Here is a 12,225-nt window from a genome sequence, read left to right as displayed (position 1 = left end):
AGGAATAATAAGTCAGACTGGGTTATCTGTGACCGGGCACAACAACAAGGGGCCATCAAAAGAGAAGAGTACAACGTGCAGAATGCATGTGTGTATACTACTTTGAATAATTAACAAGCACTGGCAATGGCAATAGGTCTAGTTTTAAAGAAATGCTGAATGGTAATGTGAAACATTACAAAGAAACAGCACAGGAATTAATATTTATTTGCATGCAAGCAAAGAACTGCAGAGAAACAATAGTGTAGTTTAAAAGGTCAGGTGGCCGTTGCACTGACAAGCCAGCCCTAAAAATCCAGGTAGGTTAAAGATTTCCCCCTCCCATCTGTGCCACTGCCAGAGAAAAACAACATACATGATCTATCTAGTTATCGAAGTCAGTTTGTTAGTATTCCAATATCATGTGTGCGCCCATGAAGGCTCAAGTTCAGCCAGATGGATAAACAAACAAAATAATCACAGCTGTGTGGCGGGCAAACACTTTTTAGTGGAACTTCTGCCCAATCAAAATATGTATTCCTGACTCCCAACATGTGGAAGGAGCCAAAGTCCACCTCTAGTGTTGCTCACATAACTCCCAGGTGACATCTGCGCTGTCAAGCCAGGCCACAAAGAGGACCATTCATTGATCATGAGGATGTGTCAGAGTCAGGTCACACAGACGCTGATGTTTCACCTTTGAACCTCAAGAGAGGAATGGTCTTCGGCAGACGATGGACTGTGTTGGGGTCCACGTCCTTTCAATGGGCTTCCTCTAAAGCTACACTGAAGGACACTGTTAGTAGTGCAACTCTCAGTGCAATGGGCGTCACACAAGTCATGGGCTATGGCTAGGAGAGGGCTAGGTGTGGATTACAGGAAGATGCCAGGTCCTGGGGGCCTTTTCAGAAGAGCTGAGCTGTCCCTAGCTCACTGAACTCTCAAGAAAGCAGTGCTTCCATCTCTTAGGAGCCCTGGGGCATATTTATGAAAACAGACACATCGCTGCGGCAAGGCAGTGATGCATCAGAAAAAGTTGGCTGCTGTACAACATTTCAAAACGCCATGGATGGGCCATATTTACTGTATGGCACACCATGTCGTAAGGTCCCAAGGTGCGTTAAAAATTCTGACGCATCAGTGGAAAGGATGGTGCAACACATCTGCCCCCAAAGTGACGCACGGCTGATTTTGGGCTTACGGCAGGTGTAACTTCAGCAATACGTCATGCAACAGAGGTGATGCATTGGTTCTCAATGGCAGATTCAGTGTATTGTTTGGGGACTAAAGGAGCGTGAAATGGTGGAAGTCTCACCTTGGACACAATTCCATTGGTCCTGGATGAATAGCAGACAAGTATGAAGTATGTCTTTGTGTTACAGTACAGTGGGCATAGTCTACTTTTATGCGCCCATATACCTAAATATGTGTTACATATTGAGTGAAACTTTAATGCGAGTGGATATAAGTAATTGATCTGCTACCTTCTGTAGGAAGCTGGCCTGGTGTGTGGTGGGTACTTACACCTTATACTAGGTCCAGGTATCCCCTGTTAGTGTAGTGTAGGCAGTGTCTAGAAGCCAGGCTCTCTAGAGGTAGCTGTGGATGAGCAGCAAAGGCTCATTTAGGAGACATGCAAAACTCATGCAGTATCACTGTAGTCCCACAGCACTAACACACATGAAAGAAAACACTCAGGGTCATATTTATACTATGTTTGTGCCAAATATGCGTCATTTATTTTTTTACGCAAATTTGGTGCAAACTTAACTTTATATTTTGACGCTAGGCATGTCTATCGTCAAAATATTGGAGTTAGCACCATTTTTTAGATGCGTGCACCTACCTTGCGTCAATGAGATGCAAGGTAGGCATTCCCATCTAAAAAATGATGCTATCCCCATAACCCCATATTTATCCCCCCATGCTAAAATGAAACGCGAGTGGGAGGAAGGGCTAAATAATGGTGCAAAGCTTGCTTTGCACCATTATTTAACACCAGGGTCAGACCAGGCGTTAGGGGACCTGTGGACCCATTTCCATGGTTGAACACAATTAACTGGGTCCACAGGTGCCCTCCTTAAGCCCCAGTAACACCCCCACCCACACCAGAGGGACCACATCCCAGTTAAGTATTGGTAAGTATTTTGTAATTTCTTTTTAAAGCTCCATTGGGGGTCCTAACTTGGGGACCCCTGCATGGCACTTGGTGCAGTGGCTATGCCCAGGGGACCCTGGTCCCCAGTGCTGGCCATTGGGGTGGTGGGCATGACTCCTGTCTTTTCTAAGACAGGAGTCTTTTGTTCGGATGGTTGTGCATCAGGAAATGACGCTAGGCAGGTTAACAGCATTTTTTTTGCCTCTAACCAGCCTAGCGGAATTTTTTAAGGCAAAACCCCCTTCACCCCTACCGCCACCCCACCCAGCTAACGCCAATTTTACTGACGGTAGCCCAAGCTTAGCGCCGTCTTGCAGCATTCCATAAATTTGGCTCCTGGCTGGCGCTTTGGAATGACGCAAGCCGGTGCTATACTTTTTGCCGCAAAACTGCATTTGCGCAGAGGTAAGGAACACACTAGATATATGCACTAGTAATCAGAAATAGGCATAAATATCAATACAAAACAGTGCAGTAGCGAATAGGCAGTAGTGACCCTAGGGGGAGCGCAAACCATATGCTAAATAAATGGAATGTGAATATAGGACCCCTCCTAGGTAAATGGGATGTGTAGAGGGGAGCTTAGGGTACTAGGAAACCCCAAAGGTAAGTACCACAGTGCCCCCCAGCAACCAGTAAGCAAGGAGTAAGATACTGTATTTTCCCCAAACCACCCAAAAGGAAAAAAAAGAAAAGGCAACACCCAGACAAGACTGCAAGAAACCAGCAGTGGATTCCTGAAGAGGAAGACCTGTGCAAGAAGGGGACCAAGTCAAGAAGTCACAGAAGAGTCCTGGGGGAGTAGGAGCTACTACTCACCCAACTGTGGTTGCAGGACTTGGTCGACAGTAGGACGAAGACGGCCAGGAATGCAGCCCTGGAGCATGTGAAGAGTTCCTGGAAGACTGCAGTCGGCCAGTGGCATGGACAGGCCACCAACAAGCCTTGGCAAAGGCAGAAGCAAAAGTGGAGCTGCCAGGGATCAGCAAGGTCCAGGAGGACTCAACCCATGGGGGGAGTCCTAGGGGGACCCTCAGTAAGGCACGGAGTCCACAGAAGAAGAGGCAACCCCCACAGGAGACCCACTGGAAGAGGAACCAGGAGTCACAGGAGAGCCCACGCAGCACAACTGGAAAAGGGTCCCACACCACAGGAGAAGCATGCAGAGGGCTGTGTGTCACAGGAAGGAGTGATGGGGGCTTGGGCTACATGGAGCCCGAAGATCCCTTGGAGGAGATGCCAACAAGCCTTGGTAGCTTTAAGAGACGTGGTGACGGGCTACTGTCCTGCAAGGGAAGGCAAGGGATTACCTTCACAAAAGTTGGACAGCTGGCAGAGAGGACCAAGGGGACAACCACCTGTGATACAGGATCCACGCAGCTCAGAATGAGAGGAGATCCACGCAGCTGGTCGTGGTTGCAGTTGGTGCCTGCCGATGCAGGAGAGTGACTCCTTCACTCCCAGGGAGATTCCTTTTTCCTTCTCATGCAGACTGAAGACTTGCCGCCCTCGGAGGATGCACAGCCGGGGAAAATGTTGCAGAAGCTGGAAGGAGCCATGGAAACAATGCTGCAAGCAGAGTCTTCGTCGTGGATGCAGATTGTCGGTTCCTTGAGGGTCCAGTCGCGGTTCCAGTGGCTAGAAATCAAATTAGAGGTTGCAGAGGAGTCTTGATGGAATCTTGCAAGCTGAATCTGAGGACCCACCGAAGAGGGAGACCCTAAGCAGCCCTGAAAGGAGGATTGGTCACCTAGCCAGGTGACCACCTATCAGGAGGGGGCTCTGATGTCACTTTCCTGACCTGGCCACTCAGATGCTCCCAGCAGTCCATGCCCACCTTGGATTCAAGATGGCAGAACCCAGGGACCCTCTGGAGGAGCTCTGGGCACCACCCCTGGGGTGGTGATGGACAGAGGAGTAGTCACTCCCCTTTCTATTGTCCAATTTTGTACCAGAGCAGGGACTGGGGGTCCCTGAGCCGGTGTAGACTGGTTTATGCACAGAGGGCACCAAATGTGCCTTTCAAAGCATACCAGTGGCTTGGGGAGGTCACCCCTCCCAAGCCATGTAACACCTATTTCCAAAGGAAGAGGGTGTTACCTTCCCCCTCCCAAAGGAAATATTGTGTTCTGTCTTCCTGGGCTTGAGCTGTTCAAGCAGCAGGAGGGTAGAAACCTGTCTGAGGGGTGGCAGCAGCTTGGGCTGCCCGGAAAACTCCAGAAGGCTGGTAGGAGCAATGCCGAGGGTCCCCTAAGGAGCCCCCAGAGTGCATAGAATCATACTTCCAGTATTGACAACGTATTGGGGTATGATTCTGACATGTTTAATACCAAACATACCTAGGTTCGGAGTTACCATTATGTAGCTGGACATACATAGTGACCTATGTCCAGTACACGCATAAAATGGCATCCCCACACTCACAAAGTCCAGGATAATGGAACTGGAGTTTGTGGGGGCACCTCTGCTAGTGCAGGGGTGCCGTCACACACAGGCACCTGCACCCTGTTCTCTGGGCTAGAAGGGCCTACCACACAGGTGACTTATAATGACCTGGTACAGTGACCTGTAATGAAATGGTGCATGCACCGTTTCACGCAGGCTGCACTAGCAGGCCTGCAGACACACTTTGCATGGACTCACCATGGGTGGGACAATACATGCTGCTGCCCACGGGGTTCCCTTGGTACCCCAATGCTCTGGGTACCTGGGTACCATATACTAGGGACTTACATGTGGGCACCAATATCCAAATGTGGGATGTAAGTGGTTCAAGTAACTTGAAGGGAGAAAGCATAATCACTGGGGTCCTGGTTAGCAGGATCCCAGTGAAGACAGTCAAACACACTGACAGAAAATGGGGGCAACCATGCCAAAAAAGAGGGTATCTATCATTTGTGTGCACTTACTTTTTGTGGTTTGTAGTAGGTTTGGCAGGACTTGGGGACCCATTCATATATTTATATGTGGCAACCCTGGCCTGTCCCTTACATGCAGTACACAGCATCACACTGAATTGCTGCAGTGGATGATAATATATTAGGAGCCATGGTTCATGTTGCTCAAGTGGTCCAACAACATGATTGATACACGTGTAGACCTACTTCTAGCTGAGGGGATGTGATTTAATTACTTATACCATTATTTTAAGTGACTTCAGCTGGTCAGATTCCTATACCACAGCCACTGCATCATTCCATGCTGCTGGATTACCGAGGCATAGGGATTTTGGTGCATGCCAGACTAAGGGCCTGATTTATACTTTTTTAGCACCTCATTTTGTGTCATTTTTTTATGCAAAAGCGGCGCAAAACTCACAAAATTAAATTAGATTTTGTAAGTTTGTGACGCATTTGCGTAAAATATGACGCAAAAGCAGCGCAAAAAAGTCTAAATCAGCTCCTCAGTGTGATGCATCTAAAAGATGCATCATAGATTGCCAAGTCATAGATGCCACACCGTTAGGTTTGTGTTATTATTTGCGGAGGAACACCTACTTTGCATATTTTAAGATATGCGTGGTGCAGCTGGTTCTGGCGCAGGTATTTTTCGATGCGGCACTACGAAAACAAACGTATTAGGCCGCATGCGTCAACTTTTAAATATGAAGTACTGGCTACGCCGATGTCGAGTCAAAAATAATGACGCAACAGCGGTGCAAGCCTCTCATAAATATGCCCCTCTAGCCGGGCTCTACCGGGTGAGGCAGCACAGTTGAAGGTGGCGATACAGCTCCAGTGCAGCGTAGGTGGTAAGTGAAAGGACAAGTGCAGCCAAAGGCGGCGAGTGAAAGGACAAGCACAGAGAGCACTGACCAGTAGAAGGACCAGTGCAGCCAAAGATGGCCATGAAAACACCGCTATAGCAGCTTACTGAGACTAGGGTAAGGAGCAGCACCGCTTAGGGTGACCAGTGCAAGAACCAGCACAGATGACAGTGACCGATGAATGACCAACTGCTGCAAAGGTGACCAGCTGAAGTACCAGTGCAGCTGAAGGTGACCAATAGAAAAACCAGCACCGCTGAAGGTGACCAGTGCAAGAACCAGCACAGATGACAGTGACCGATGAATGACAAACTGCTGCAAAGGTGACCAGCTGAAGTACCAGTGCAGCTGAAGGTGACCAATAGAAAAACTAGCACCGCTGAAGGTGACCAGTAGAAGAACTGCAGAGCAAATGGTGACCAGTGCAACCACAGGTGACAGATGAATGGACCAGTGCAATCAGTGGTGACCAGTGCAACCACAGCTGACAGATGAATGGACCAGTGCAATCAGTGGTGACCAGTGCAACCACAGCTGACAGATGAATGGACCAGTGCAATCAGTGGTGACCAGTGGAAGGACGAACGCAGCAGAAGGCGACCGATGGAAGGACCAGCAAGCTGAGAATGACCAGTGGAAGGACTAGCACAGCTGACGGTGGCCAACGGAAGGACCACCATGGTCAAAGGTGACGAGTGGAATGACCAGCAACAATAAAGGTGGTTAGTAGAACGACCAGCACCAAACCATTGCTCCCATAACTGACCAGTAAAAGACCAGTGCATCAAAGAAGCAACCAACAAAAGGGCTGCACAGCACAAGGTGGTCAGCAAAAAGAATCACCAGTGGTGCCGGAGATGACAAGAGAAAGGTGCAGCGCTACCAAAGGTGATCAGACCTTGAATAAGTGAAGCTAAAGGTGACCAGTGAAAGAGGCAAGACATCAGAATTTGGCCAGCCAGAGGACCAGCACAGCTGATTATGAGCAACAAAATGGCTGCCAGAGATGTAGGTGACCAGTTAAAGGCCTACGGTCACTAGAGGTGACCAGTTAAAGGAGCAGCAGCGCAGAACAGGACCTGCGAAAGGTGCCGCATTGCTACCACTTTGGAAGACACAGCACTTAGGGCCAGATTTACAAAATGTTTACCCTGGGTTTACATCACAAAAGTGATGCAAACTTGCACAAATGTTTTAAGTAACACAAACTAGCACAAAGCACTGCTTTGTATTACTCTGTGTCAGAAGGGTGTAAAATAGGTGGTACATGGGTGTTCCCATGCAACCACCCATGCTTTTTGACACAAAACCCTATTGGCTTGCTAAGCTGCCCTGAGTCAAAAGCCCATAAATCTGGGCCTAGATGTGCAATTGGAATATCAAGTCTGGAATCACCACCCAGAGGTGGAAGTTTAATCCACTGGGTAACAGAGGAACAAAATGATGCTGTAACTATTAGAGAATTTATAACAGTTTTTACTGCAGGCCTGTTTCACAAACTGCATTTGGAGTGTGTAAATTACCACTACAGTAATACTGCCCACATATTACCAAATGCTGGTTACCAACCGAGGGCGGAGACCTTCGCTTCTCCTATCTTTTCTATACAAGGATCTCCACCAAGGTGGCAGGGATCTGCACACACGTAGTTACCGGTTTTTGCAGTAAATATGAGAGAGGCAAGGGAAAGCGCCTGGAAAAAGGGAAACACATACTACTAAATGTGATGGTCTGATGTTACCCTGGTTGCTGCATGGATCGGATAGAAACTAGTTGTTGGGAGCAATAGAAGTATTTCATATAGGGCACAGCATGCCACCTACTGCACCATCTAGCACATATGTGAGCTCACACTGTTGTCAAGATGAATCACAACCTTCCAGCCCAACCTTCTACAAAGAACACAGAACCTGCCAAGCAAAAAGCCCAATGTACAACACAGGGGTTTAGAGAGGAACATACTAAGGCAAACACACACCCACAAAAGAGTAAGGCCATAGCAATTTTTGAAACCACTAGGAACATTCAATTTTACTAATATATATACATGCATATGATTAGTGTTTACAAAATATGATTCATAAATTTAATTAGAAATCAAAAGAATATATCTAATTATTTAATACACATTTAATTTGATGAGTTCATGTGCTTTGTCATTTTACTTTTTTTGTAAAAGAATAACACACGTTAATATTTTTTTCTAAATTGTGCCGCAGGGAGATCTCGCCATAGTAGCAGGGATCCCCACTTACGGATGTGACGTTACTAGAAGTCCTTTCTCATATTTAGGAGGCTCCACCCCTGATTTGAGGGGGTGGAGACATAAAAGTCTACATCCCGGTGTAAATCTACACGTGGAAATGATGAATAGTAGAAACATGTAGAGTTGCACCCACATCTAGGTGTAACTCTACACTCAGAAATGGTGAATCATAAAAGTCAACATCTAGTTGTATTAGTAAATATACACGCGACTAAATCTTCATGTGTATATTTACCTTTGTGATGGGGACCTATATTTTGTAAGCAACCTCAAAGATTAAGGGGCCTGATTTACATGTTGGTGGACGAGTTACTTCACCACAACGGTGATGGATATCCTATTTGCCAAAATATAAATCCCATTATATCCTAAGGAATTTATATTTCAGCGGACTGGATATCCATCGCCATTGTGACGGAGAAACCCATTTGCCAAACTCTAAATCAGGCCCTAAGTTTAAAATGAGAAATCTGACTTGCGGAGCCAAAGGAAGGTGCGCATAACTGTGGAATCAACGATGGGAAGGACAGATAAAATGAAACCGCAACAACCATGGTCCACCACGAATGACACTTCAGAACATAATAACACAACGATCATACATTTAAAAAAAGAAAATGAAAGGATAGAATGATTGCGGCCACTGTATGCCATTTCATTGTGGATGGAACCCGCATAGCAACAACAGTGGTTACAGGTCAGTAGCTCTATAAAATGGGTGAACTTCAAAGGCAGACATGATTAGTAACATGGTGTGGATGGAGGGAGAACAACCCTGGTTTGCAAAGAAGTAAAAAAAGCACATCTCATATTCACAACAGCAAAGCACACAATGAGCGGATAACTGCATTTGAGAACTATGCAGTAGAGTGGAGTTTGAATGCTGAGTGAACAATAGAGTTTTATGAGCCTTGTAGATTGAAAACAGAGTGGTGGTTCACATTGTGCAATCAAGGACGTCCCCACAGGAAGAACAGTACAATAGGTGTTGAAATGGACTAACTATTTTGTCAGGGTATTCAAACTACAGTGCATAGAGTTTGTTGTTGAAATAGATTGGGTTTGCTCATAGAATGGCAATAAGACTTTGAAAAGGTAACAACGCTGACACTGGATGGCTTTATTTCCCTTAGAAGGTTTGGTGCAACAGATGTAGCTGAAATCAATGGGCTGAAGAGCTTGTAAATAGAGCATGAAAATGTGCAGAAATATGACAAAACCGACAGAGAATGACTCATTTTCACCATACTGAATTCTACTTTTGGTTCCAGAAAATTCTTTATATTGTTTTGTTTTGTACCCTATTTGTACCTGTTGGAAATGGCCCTTTTTGCAGGGTTATCCCCGAACGTTTTGCCTTCCTCCCCCTATTTTTCTTACCCTCTTTTTGTTGGCTTTAGGAATCTGGTCACTGTACCACTGCTAATCAGTGCTGAAATGCATGTGCTCTCTCCCCTAAGACTTGGCATGATTGGCTTATTTAACTTACCTGTAAGTCCCTTGTAAAGTGGTATACCATAGACCAGGACATGTCATTTAAATGCTACCAGTGGGCCTGTAGCGCAGATTTTGCCATCCACAGAAGTAGCCTTTCAAACCGGTCTCAGGCCTGCCACTGCAAAGCCTGTGTGTGCAGTTTACTGCCACATTGACTTGGCAAGTTAAGCTAATTACCAAGGCCTAAACTCCATTTTTACTACACCAACGTCACCCCTAAGGTAGGCCCGATGTAGTCCTATGGACAGGGTGCTGTGTATGCAAAAGGTAGGACATACACTCTCATGTGTTAGCATGTCCTAGTAGTGAAAAACATACTTTTTTGTTTTTCACTACTATGAGTGCTGCTCCTCTCATAGGTTTACATTGGGAATTCCCTTATAATTGTATAATTGGTAATTTATGATCTGAAGGGAATAGCGTGGGCGTTTTTGGTGTGTTTGGAATGGCAGTGAAAAATTCTGCTTACTGGTGCAGTTGGATTTTTCATTACTACTTTAGAAATGCCACTTTTAGAAAGTGTGCATTTCTCTGTGCTTATAACTCTAGTGTTGTGCAGCCTGACTCCAATCCACATCTAGGGCAGAGCGACAGCTACATGTGGCGCATACTTTCAAGACAGCCATAACACAGGAGAGGCTGGGTGTGGCAGATGAGGTATCTGCATACTGATAGTCATCCTGGGCTGGGAAGTGGGAGGGTTGTTCACACCTTACATGTCAATAGTCTGTGTCCTGCCCTCACACAACTCACACAATGAGCTGATTACCCCCTACTGATGTCTGGAGACAGGGTTCGGTTAAAAAGGGGTTGTGTTTCACTTGGAAGGGTTCCTTTGAAGTCACACCCTGAACAAAGACATTTTTTGTATAAATACAGGGACTCTGACCCCATGATTTGTTTAGCACTGTTGAAATTGGAACTGAGCCTCTGGCAGAAGGACTGCTGAGCTGCACAAAGGACTCATCTGAACTGCTTTTCTGTTGTTGCCCTGTTGCCTGCTGCTGCTGGGTGGCCTAAAGGACTCACTGGATTGCTTTTCTGTTTGTTGCCCTGTTGCCACCCTGCTCCCTGACTCTGGACTTCACTGGTTCACTGGCCCTGTGGTATAGCTAGGAGGAACCGCCACTACTTGCTTGGGTGAGCTGGCCCACTGTATCTCTAGTAGTCCCATCAAAGTGCTTTCCCAGGGCATGGTGAGCTGCCCTGGGTCTTTCTATTTAGAGCATGGTGAGTGCTTCTCCTTCACCTTTCTCCTGTCTGCACGTAGAGCATGTGGAGCACTGTTTCAGGTGTTTTGTTTTTGTCAGCGTGTGGAGGGCATTTTGCCTGCATCTCTAGGCAGATGCCTTACTTTTGGGCTGCTCACCATTGTGGGGCTGGCCTCCTAAAACATCCTGGGTGACCGTTGCTCAGGCATGTGGCCCTGGCGAGGAACCTCCCTGGTCACACTCCCTCATTCAAGGAAAGAAATGGGCCCACTGGCTGTTGTTTGAATTATGAAATACAGCAATAATTGCACATCTCTTACAATTCCAAAGCACAACACACATAAAAAAGACTAAATAAATAGTATGGAAAAAAATCAAGCAACAGAAATATGCTGTGAGGTAGATCCATATAGTTAATATAGCCTTATAGTCCGTGGCCGCGGGCTATACTGGTTGTTAAAGGCCCTTAAACCGAATTATAGGCCCACGCCGCAGGCAAGGGCCTATAACAAAGGTGAGGTCTGTTAACAACCTGTATAGCCTGAAGCAGAAGGACTAGAAGTCCATTAGAACCATCCATCCCCTAAGGATAGAATGTTCTAAATTAAATCTGGAGAATCATGAAGACAAACATTGGAATATTGGAGCTCTGGGCTTGACCCCGCCATTATAAGCCAGGAGCTACTCCACTGTCTTCAATAGAGCTCTCAACTTTCCAATGTTCTATTAAAACCTATTCTATTATTGGACACTCAGGGCCTTATTTAAAAGGCCCGTGGCGCAGGGCGGCACAGCAATTGCCTTGCTGCACCACCCTGCGCCACCGGGAAAGGGCAGAAATGTACAAGATACGGTGCATTTCTGTCCTCTCCCCCTGCGCTGGCTCACAAACTGCTGCTAGCGCCAATGCACACACCCTTGCACCATGGTGCAAGAGTGCCTGAGTTGTGTGGATGATTGTCTTTGTGCAGGAAGGGACGCCTTCCTGCAAAAAAACAATCACAAGAGGTGTTTTCCTCTTTCTATGTGCACTTGAGAATAAAGCATGCATAGAAAGAGGAAAAAAGGGGAGAAATAAATATATTTTTCCCCATTGCGTCACTCTCACGCCACCCCTTCGGGTTCCATGGGTGTTGCACGGTAACACCCACAGCAACACCTATTGAATGCCCCTTTCATGCAGTGTTATGCATGAAAGGGGTCCATATTTACAAGGCATGAATGCCACGCCAGGTGGCTTTGCGTGGCCTTGTAAGTGTGGCCTGGCACACTGCACCACTGGAGCATTTAAAAAAACACTCTGGCGGAGCAGTTGTGCCTCTAGGCCTCGTAAATGAGGCCCTAAATG

This window comes from Pleurodeles waltl, chromosome 7 (assembly GCF_031143425.1).
Source record: "Pleurodeles waltl isolate 20211129_DDA chromosome 7, aPleWal1.hap1.20221129, whole genome shotgun sequence".
In the NCBI taxonomy this organism is placed as follows: Eukaryota; Metazoa; Chordata; class Amphibia; order Caudata; family Salamandridae; genus Pleurodeles; species Pleurodeles waltl.
The sequence above is the reverse complement of the archived record's forward strand: the minus strand, read 5'-3'. Positions refer to the sequence as shown.